This window comes from Helianthus annuus, chromosome 15 (genome assembly GCF_002127325.2).
Source record: "Helianthus annuus cultivar XRQ/B chromosome 15, HanXRQr2.0-SUNRISE, whole genome shotgun sequence".
Taxonomy (NCBI): Eukaryota; Viridiplantae; Streptophyta; class Magnoliopsida; order Asterales; family Asteraceae; genus Helianthus; species Helianthus annuus.
Window position 1 is genome coordinate 99,698,031 of NC_035447.2, and position 11,751 is coordinate 99,709,781.

An 11,751-nucleotide genomic window follows, 5' to 3' on the forward strand; every position below is an offset into this window, starting at 1 on the left:
GTTACATAAACTGCCAGGTCCCTTTTAAGGATATCATTTGGCAAATCAGGCTTTAACTCTTTTTATAAGTGAGCCGTTTGCCTCGAATCGGTGGATCTCTCCACAGGGCATACAAGACACAGGTTATTGGCGGCAGTCCGCCAAATTTAACATATAAAGTTTTTTTATATGTTAAATATGGCGAGCTGCCGCCAATAACCTATGTTTTGTATGCCCTGGGAGAGAAGCACCCATGTTCCCCCTAAAATGCAAAGAAAACATTTGCTTGAGTTGTTGGATAGATTACACAGGCTCAGTTTTTGCATCACAGCCTCAAACACTTTCAGTTCAGATAGATTACACAGGCTCAGTTTTTGCATCACAGCCTCAAAACACTTTTAGTTCAGACAGATTAAGAACACAAGGTCAGCTTATGCATCATAGACTCAACACTTTTAGTTCAGACAGATTAAGAACACAAGCTCAGCTTTCGCATCACAGCCTCAAACACTTTCAGTTCAGACAGATTAAGAACACAAAATCCGGAGTACACAACAAGAGTAATTTGCCACTAAACTTAAACAACCTTTAAAGCATGATGTACACGTGTTTTAAGCACAAGAAACAAATATGTAACCTGACAGACTCAGCTTATGCATCATAGCCTCAAACACTTTCAGTTCAGACATATTAAGAACACAAGCTCCGTTAGTTCTCGCAAAGTCAACCATCATAAAAAGAAATCAAGTATTAGTAAAGATTTGATATTAGTTATAACCAGTACACTATTAACTTAAAATAAATTTAATATAAATCACATTTTGTCAAGTTGCAAATATAAAAACCTTTATTCTAAAAAAAAAAGAAAAGAAAATTGATGAATGATGATAAACTTTACTTTACCTCTGCTTCAGTGAGCATGAGACCACTAAGTGAGGGAACATTCTGCATATGAAGCCCCCATCGATTCGAATGAAGCAGCGTTCAGCGTCACTAAAGCCGATTCCGAGACTCTCCAAGCAGATACACTTTCTCCGGCAGCCAGAAGATCGGAGTGAGCTTGTTCTGTAATAATAGTGATCGTGACAGTCGTTAACCAAAGGTATAACTAATTAAATTCAGATCCTAAAAAAAGGTTTCCTTGCGAGTTGCGAGTGACATACCTGAACTGTTCTTGAATCTGACATGGGATGGTGAGACCGCATCTATGGTCAAGCCTGAACTGTTCTTCGACCTTTTAAAAGGAAGACCTTTAACACTGGGTTGCTAAGATAGCTCGTTGGAATGATGACCTGTCATAGCTTGGGTGTTACGTAAACCGTCCATTTGACTTCACACGGATCACCATATGCTTTCTCTCTCAATGCTCACACATCTCACAAAACAACATCACATCTCACAAAAAGGGATGCCAAAAGCAGGGAAGTACAATCAACAGGAAAAAGCAACACTTTACTTTTGTGTGAAAGACAGCTTGCTTGCTGCAGTCTCTATAATATATCAACACTCTTCCATACACTGTTTGAAAGACAGCATGCTTGAAAGACAGCATGCTTGAAAGACAGCATGCTTGCTTCAGTCTCTATAAATAATTCAGAGATATCTACACTCTACTCACACTTTACAAACTCTCAACTACACTCAACTGGAAGACTCAGACATGTAATTGAGAGATGAACACAACTACGGGTAAAGCCATGGCTGCAACACACGGTTGCAAAGTGAGAACTATGCAACCTGGATATTGCCCCGCCAAGATGCTACTCGGATCTTCTATGTACCCTCAAAATACAATCATCATCACAGTCTATTGTGTTATGTAACCCCGCTTTAAAGCATGATGTACAAGAGTAATTTTCCACTAAACTTAAACAACCTTTAAAGCATGATGTACAAGTGTTTTAAGCACAAGAAACACATATGTAACCTCACAGGCTCAGCTTATGCATCATAGCCTTAACAGTTTCAGTTCAGACATATTAAGAACACAAGCTCAGCTTATGCATCATAGAGTCGACAGGCTCAGCTTATGCATCATAGCCTCACAGGCTCAGCTTATGCATCATAGCCTCACAGGCTCAGCTTATGCATCATAGCCTCACAGGCTCAGCTTATGCATCATAGAACACTTGGGAAATGAAAAAGTATATCAAAACATCCCACAGAACAAACTAAAACCAAAAGTACATAACAATCTATCTTTTCACTATTCCATATCTAAAATTGACCTAACTATCATAATTTTCATTGAACTACAACACTTATCATCCCCAAAAATGACCTAAATATCATAATTATCACAAAACCATGACACTTATCAGTCCCAAAAATGAAGGAAAAGATCAAAATATAACAGAACAAAGTAAAATCAAAACTACAAAAACAATTTATCCTTTCACTATGTCATATCTGAAATTAACCTAACTATCATCACCAAAAATACAAATTCAAATATCACAAAACTTTCAACCTAATTTGAAATAACCGCATCTACTAACAAATCCACATCAAGATTAAAGATAAATCAACATTTAGAACCTAACCTGAGTCGATTCATCACAAAACACATGCGAAAATCCTTCGTAAACCTCAGATTTCGTCCTTCGAACATCCGTCAAGCTCTTCCTATCACTTTAATAAACATATATCAAAGACAAGATGGTAATTGAACAAGGTGTTGAAAAAACACTTAATGCACAATGTACAACTGTTAAGGCACAAGAAAACACAAAACCATTTACCCTTTACACGGATCTACATCTGCCGTCCATTTTTTTAACTTTATCACACGGATCTAGATCTGGACCGTCCATTTCACTTCACACGGATCACCAATTGCTTTCTCTCTCAATGCTCACACATCTCACAAAACAACATCAGATCTTCTCTATTGATCATCATCACAGTGAGGAAGAGCTTGACGGATGTTCAATTACCATCTTGTCCTGGATCATCATCACAGTCTATTATGCATCATAGCCTCACAGGCTCAGCTTATGCATCATAGCCTCACAGGCTCAGCTTATGCATCATAGAACACTTGGGAAACATCCAAGTGATATATCGTATAGTACTTTATAGAGACTGCAGCAAGCAAGCTGTCTTTCAGACATGTACTTTTAGATCTGTGAATCTGTGATAATACTTTTACAACTGGAAGACTCAGACATGTAATTGAGAGATGAACACAACTACGGGTAAACCCATGGCTGCAACACACGATTGCAAAGTGAGAACTATGCAACCTGGATATTGCCCCGCCAAGATGCTACTCGGATCTTCTATGTACCCTCAAAATACAATCATCATCACAGTCTATTGTGTTATGTAACCCCGCTTTAAAGCATGATGTACAAGAGTAATTTTCCACTAAACTTAAACAACCTTTAAAGCATGATGTACAAGTGTTTTAAGCACAAGAAACACATATGTAACCTCACAGGCTCAGCTTATGCATCATAGCCTTAACAGTTTCAGTTCAGACATATTAAGAACACAAGCTCAGCTTATGCATCATAGAGTCGACAGGCTCAGCTTATGCATCATAGCCTCACAGGCTCAGCTTATGCATCATAGCCTCACAGGCTCAGCTTATGCATCATAGAACACTTGGGAAACATCCAAGCCATCTAGGTCGTATAACTTAGGACCTTAGTCCGACAACCATCAAACTCTGCCATCTGTCCGGCCCTTAGAAACACCTTTGTCTTACTAATCTGCATGTGACATATAAACAAACAAGTAAACATAAAAAAAATTAAAAAGGTAACTCCTAACTAAAACATCGGATGTAGGAAATAACCGCATCTACTAACAAATCCACATCAAGATTAAAGATAAATCAACATTTAGAACCTAACCTGAGTCGATTCATCACAAAACACATGCGAAAATCCTTCGTAAACCTCAGATTTTCACAAAACCATGACACTTATCAGTCCCAAAAATGAAGGAAAAGATCAAAATATAACAGAATAAAGTAAAATCAAAACTACAAAAACAATTTATCCTTTCACTATGTCATATCTGAAATTAACCTAACTATCATCACCAAAAATACAAATTCAAATATCACAAAACTTTCAACCTAATTTGAAATAACCGCATCTACTAACAAATCCACATCAAGATTAAAGATAAATCAACATCTGTCTTTCAGACATGTACTTTTAGATCTGTGAATCTGTGATAATACTTTTACAACTGGAAGACTCAGACATGTAATTGAGAGATGAACACAACTACGGGTAAAGCCATGGCTGCAACACACGGTTGCAAAGTGAGAACTATGCAACCTGGATATTGCCCCGCCAAGATGCTACTCGGATCTTCTATGTACCCTCAAAATACAATCATCATCACAGTCTATTGTGTTATGTATCCCCGCTTTAAAGCATGATGTACAAGAGTAATTTTCCACTAAACTTAAACAACCTTTAAAGCATGATGTACAAGTGTTTTAAGCACAAGAAACACATATGTAACCTCACAGGCTCAGCTTATGCATCATAGCCTTAACAGTTTCAGTTCAGACATATTAAGAACACAAGCTCAGCTTATGCATCATAGAGTCGACAGGCTCAGCTTATGCATCATAGCCTCACAGGCTCAGCTTATGCATCATAGCCTCACAGGCTCAGCTTATGCATCATAGAACACTTGGGAAACATCCAAGCCATCTAGGTCGTATAACTTAGGACCTTAGTCCGACAACCATCAAACTCTGCCATCTGTCCGGCCCTTAGAAACACCTTTGTCTTACTAATCTGCATGTGACATATAAACAAACAAGTAAACATAAAAAAAATTAAAAAGGTAACTCCTAACTAAAACATCGGATGTAGGAAATAACCGCATCTACTAACAAATCCACATCAAGATTAAAGATAAATCAACATTTAGAACCTAACCTGAGTCGAGTCATCACAAAACACATGCGAAAATCCTTCGTAAACCTCAGATTTTCACAAAACCATGACACTTATCAGTCCCAAAAATGAAGGAAAAGATCAAAATATAACAGAATAAAGTAAAATCAAAACTACAAAAACAATTTATCCTTTCACTATGTCATATCTGAAATTAACCTAACTATCATCACCAAAAATACAAATTCAAATATCACAAAACTTTCAACCTAATTTGAAATAACCGCATCTACTAACAAATCCACATCAAGATTAAAGATAAATCAACATTTAGAACCTAACCTGAGTCGATTCATCACAAAACACATGCGAAAATCCTTCGTAAACCTCAGATTTTCACAAAACCATGACACTTATCAGTCCCAAAAATGAAGGAAAAGATCAAAATATAACAGAATAAAGTAAAATCAAAACTACAAAAACAATTTATCCTTTCACTATGTCATATCTGAAATTAACCTAACTATCATCACCAAAAATACAAATTCAAATATCACAAAACTTTCAACCTAATTTGAAATAACCGCATCTACTAACAAATCCACATCAAGATTAAAGATAAATCAACATTTAGAACCTAACCTGAGTCGATTCATCACAAAACACATGCGAAAATCCTTCGTAAACCTCAGATTTCGTCCTTCGAACATCCGTCAACCGCTTCACCAGAAAAGTAAGAATCACAAAAGAACATGGTAAGATATATAGCACTCATTGCAACTTATCAGAACATCAAACGGATCCCTTGTTCAAATCTGTGGATCCCTTGCCAGATAAAGCTTGTGATAGATCTCATGAAACCCTAGATCGCCGAGAAGAGAGAGAAGAGAGAGAGAAGATCTGATGTTGTTTTGTGAGATATGTGAGCATTGAGAGAGAAAGCATATGGTTGATCCGTGTGAAGTCAAATGGACGGTCCCGATCTTGATCCGTGTGAGAAAGTTAAACAATTGGACGGCAGATGTATACCCTTGTAAAGGGTAAAAGGGTTTGTGTTTTCTTGTGCCTTAACAGTTGTACATTGTGCATTAAGTGTTTTTTCAACACCTTGTTCAATTACCATCTTGTCCTTCACATATGTTTATTAAAGTAGTATAGATATATATATATATATATATATATATATATATAGGGTAGCGTTCATGCGAGAACCACCTTTATCGCGAGAACCGCGAGAACCAATTTGAACACCTAAAAAATCTAAAAAACACACAAATTTCTTTTTATAATATTCGTTACAAAAAAAGAACCTTTTTTTCGAGTAACAATTATCGATGCACATGTGAATATGTATCATTTCTTGGACAAATTCCGAAATATATTACCCGTAGAAGACAAATGCACTTTCATTTACACTACCATCCGTAATACACTATTTTTTACATTACCAATATTAAAAATGCACATGTGCATCATTATGTATAACCATGATATAACGTGTTTTGGTACAAAAAGTTTGTGATTTTAAATGATGAAGTAGGCCCATATACATATTTTTTGGTTAGTTATATCTAGTAGTTGATGGTTTGATTATATTTGTCAGTTTATGATATAATATGTTGTTTGGATGGTATAAAGGGTGTTGATCTACATGTAATAAAGTTAAATATTGGTAATGTGTTGTGTTATGGATGGTAGGAGGTAATGGTATTGTATTACGGATGGTAGGAGATAATGGTAGTGTATTATAGATGGTATGATAGATGCAAGGGAAAGTGTATTCAAAGTAGTGTACCAAAACACCAAAACACGTTATAACATGTTTATACATATAGATGCACATGTGGATTTCTAATGTTGTTAATGTAAAAAAGTAGTGTATTATGAATGGTAGTGTAAATGAAAGTGCAATTGTCTAATATTAGTAGCGTATTACAGAATTTGTCAAAGAAATGATACATATGCACATATGCATGGATAACTGTTACTCAAAAATTTATTTATTTTTTTGGTTTTTTTAGTGATGAAATATAGTGATTTTTAAAAAAAATATTAAAAAAAATCTTTTGAGTGTTTTTAGATTTTAAGGTATTTTTGGTTTTGTTCACACTGGTTTTCGTGGTTCTCGTAATAAAGGGTGGTTCCTAACGGATCCTTCTCCTATATATATATATATATGTGTGTGTGTGTGTGTGTAGGACAAAGATCCGTTAGGAACCACCCTTTATTGCGAGAATCGCGAGAACCAGTGTGAACACAAACAGTAATACCTAAAAAAAATCTAAAAAACACCCAAAAAAAATTTTTTTATTTTTTTACTATTTTTTTTGTAAAATTCGCTATATTTAGTTTACAATAAAAAAATAAAAAAATTTTCAAAAAAAAAAAATTTCCGAGTCACAGTTATCCATGCACATGTGCATTTGTATCTTTTCTTTGACAAATTCCGTAATTCATTACAAATATTAGACAATTGCACTTTCATTTACACTACCACGTGTAATACACTACTTTTTACGTTAACAATATTAGAAATGCACATGTGTATCTATATGTATCAACATCAAATAAGATGTTTTGGTACACTAATTTCTCTTTCATCTATCATTCCATCCATAATACACAAACATGCACATGTGCATTTTTGTTATTTCTTTGACAAATTCCGTAATTCATTACAACTATTAGACAATTGCACTTTCATTTACAGTACCATGTGTAATACAATAGTCTTTACATTACCAATATTAGAAATGCACATGTGCATCTATATGTATTAACATGAAATAAGGTGTTTTGGTACACTACATTGAATACACTTTTCCTTTCATCTATCATACCATCCATAATACACTACCATTATCTCCTACCATCCATAATACAATACCATTACCTCCTACCATCCATAATACAATACCATTACCAATATTTTCACTTTATTACATGTATGTAAACACCATTTATACCATCCAATCAACATATTACATCATATATTGACAACTATAACCAAACCATCAACCACTAGATATAACGAACCAAGAAACATGTATATGGGCATACTTCTCCATTCAAAATCACAAACTTTTTGTAACAAAACACGTTATATCATGGTTATACCTAATGATGCACATGTGCATTTTGAATATTGGTAATGTAAAAAGTAGTGAATTATGAATGGTATTGTAAATTAAAGTGCAATTGTCTATTCCCGATAACGTATTACCGAATTTGTCGAAGTAATGATAAATATGCACATGTGCATGGATAACTGTTAATCGAAAAAAAAAACGTTTTTTTTTTTTTGGTAACTAAATATAGCGAATTTTTTAGGAAAAATATTTAAAAAAAATAAAAAAAATTTTGAGTGCTTTTTTGATTTTTTTTAGATTTTATTTTGTGTTCACATTGGTTCTCGCGGTTCTCGCAATAAGGGTGGTTCTCGCATGAACCTTACCCTATATATAGGGTTAGGATCATGTGAGAAGCACTAGGCTAATTGAGAAACTTGAGAAGCATTCTGGACCACACATTTTCCCAAAGCTTTTCGTAATATACATATATGTATAGTTTAAAATTGACTATATACATATGTGTATAAGTCAATATACATATATGTATATAGTCAAGTTTAAACTATACATATGCGTATATTACGAATAGCTTAGGGAAATGTGTGGTCCAGAATACTTCTCAAGTTTCTCAAATATGGTGGACTTCTCTTAGGATCCCTACCCTATATATATAGGGTTATATATATATATATACACATATATATATATACATATATAGAGTGGGGATCCTACGGAAAGTGTGTTTTTCCTAGAAAGTCTAGGAAGCGATCTGGGCCATCCAATGGGTGTGTTTAATGGTTGAGGTCATCTTGGTGGCATTTTGGTAATATGCAATGTTTTAAAAACCGGTAAATACCGGCCGGTTATACCGGTATTACCGTTTTCAGATGTAAATCTGGTACGAAACACCCCGGTAAATAAGTAAAACGGCATAAGGTTTGTACCGGCGGTAAAATCCGGTCTACCGGTTTGAAACGTAATTCCGGTACCGGCCCAGGGTTATTTTAGTTTGGGTTGTTACTTATTTTTATTATATATGTTACTTATCTTACGTAATTTTTATATATTATGATTATCCATAACTAAAAGTTCTTATTTAATATTGTATGAAACGAAAATAGTTATCCTCTAGTTGATAAGGATGGCGATAATAGTGAATTTCATCTTTTATGTGATCATGAACTTGATGTATTCGACACTCAAATGACTTAAACATATCGTACACTTTCATTTAAAAGAGCTTGTTGGAAGATTGAATGATTTTCGATTATCTTTTGGATAATTTTTTATTATGGATTTACTTTTGGATCATCTTTTAATATGTAATCATGCATTTTTTTATTAACTTTTGAGTTGGTGTTGTAATTTATGAAATTATAGAGTTAGGTAGTCAACCCGGTTAAACCGCTCGGTACAACCTGGTTCAACCGGTTGAACCATTTTTTAGCCTAATCCGGTTTGATTTAAAACCGGTTTTAAAACATTGGTAATATGTGTTTCTTAAAAATAGGATTATTTAATTTATCATGGGTAGATATGTCATTTAGCTTGTTTTAAATATGGAAATAATTGTCATTCCATAACCACCCCACATTTCTTGCGATTTTCTCTCTCTCTCTCCCTTTCTTTCTCTTTCTCTCTTCCTTCTATCCTTCATGAAGAAACACTTCGTATTAATCTGCTTGCTGTTAAAACACAGCGTCAAGAAATCCTCCAGCATTACCAGCATGGATGGTAAAACACAGCGTATGAATCTGCTGGCTGTTAAAACACAATGTCAAGAAATCCTCCAGCATTACCAGCTTGCTAATCTGCTTGCTGTTAAAACACAGCGTCAAGAAATCCTCCAGCATTACGAGCATAGATGGTAAAACACAGCGTATGAATCTGCTTGCTGTTAAAACACATCGTATGAATCTGCTTGAATGCTAAAACACAACTGTATGAATCTGCTTGCTGTTAAAAAAACAACTGTATGAATCTGAATGCTAAAACACAACTTTATGAATCTGCTTGCTGTTAAAACACAACTGTATGAATCTGAATGCTAAAACACAACTGTATGAATCTGCTTGCTGTTAAAACACAACTGTATGAATCTGAATGCTAAAACACAACTGTATGAATCTGTTTGCTGTTAAAACACATCACCAAGAACAAGCTGATGGTTTTGCAGTTAAATGTTAATAACCATCTCCACAATCAACAAGTGTGTTTGAAGCCATGATTTTTCTCTCTTAAAAATTTATTGAATATGAATACTGCTCGTGAAGAAGAAAACGATAGAAAGAATTGTATATACATATGATTTGAATGAGATTTAGATTCGAAACACAACCAAAATTCCGAAAATCATGGACATAATCAGTTACCTTCGAGATCATGCAATGTTAGTTAATGAAATATAAATTCCAAAAATAAAATTAAAATGTAAATTACATAATTGCCCTTCTAGTTAAAATAACTCAATGCCACATGTCCAATTCTCATTGCTTCCTAGGAAAAATATACACTTTCTACCCAACTTCTACTCTACATATATATATATATATATATATATATAGGGGATGGTTCAAATGAAAACCACTTTTATTGTGAAAACTCGAAAACTAACTAAAAAAAGCCTAAAAACACACCAAAATTTTTTTTTTCAATATTTTTTTTATAAAAATCGCAGGTTTTTTTATATAAAAAATTTTTTTTTAAAAATTGTAGTTCACATGTGTAATAATACACATGTGATGTGTATGTACTACACATGTGTATTATTGTATTATTACACATGTGCACTACAAATTTTTTTTTTTTGAAATTTTTTTTATATATAAAAAATGGTGAAAATTAGTATGCAAAAAAAAATTAGTATGTTTTTTTTTTGGCTTTTTTAATTAGTTTTCAAGTTTTCACAATAACTAGTGGTTTTTATTTGAACCTTCCCCTATATATATATATTTATATATAGAGTGGGGATCTTGCGGAAAGTGTGTTTTTCCTAGAAAGTGTAGGAAGCGATCTGGGCCATCAGATGAGTGTGTTTAATGGTTGAGATCATTTTGGTGGCATTTTGATAATATACATGTCTTTAAAATAGGCTAATTTAATTGATTGTGAGTAAATGTGTCATTTAAATTGTTTTAAATAAGGAAATAACTACCAATCATAAAACCACCTCAAAAAATGTCACAATTTTTTTTCTCTCTCTCTAATCCCTCACATTTGAAAACACCAAATCATACAAAAAATGACGATAAATCAGATCTAGATGTGTTCATAGTAGTGTGTTTTAGCGATAAAACACAATGTGACGAACTAGTGACTGACTGCTAAAACACCACATCAAGAATGCCAACTGATAAAACACAACGTGAACTAATAACTGATAAAACACAACATCAAGAATGCCAAAATCATATCAACCAGTAACTGATAAAACATATTATGATGAAACCAGTAACTGATAAAACACAACATCAAGAATGTCAAAATCACATCAACCAGTAACTGATAAAACACATTGTGATGAAACAGTAGATAAAATACAAAAGAACATGCCATTCATGAATCATAACTGGTATAACACATTGTGATGAAACTGGTAATTGATAAAACACAACATCAAGAATGCCAAAAATCATATCAACCAGTAACTGATAAAACACATTGTGAACCAGCAACTGATAAAACACAACATTAAGAATGCCAAAAATCATATCAACCAGTAACTGATAAAACACATTGTGATGAAACAGTAACTGAAACCAGTAACTACTAAAACACATTATGATGAACCTAGTAACTGATAAAACACTACGTGAAGAAATTGTTAATGATTT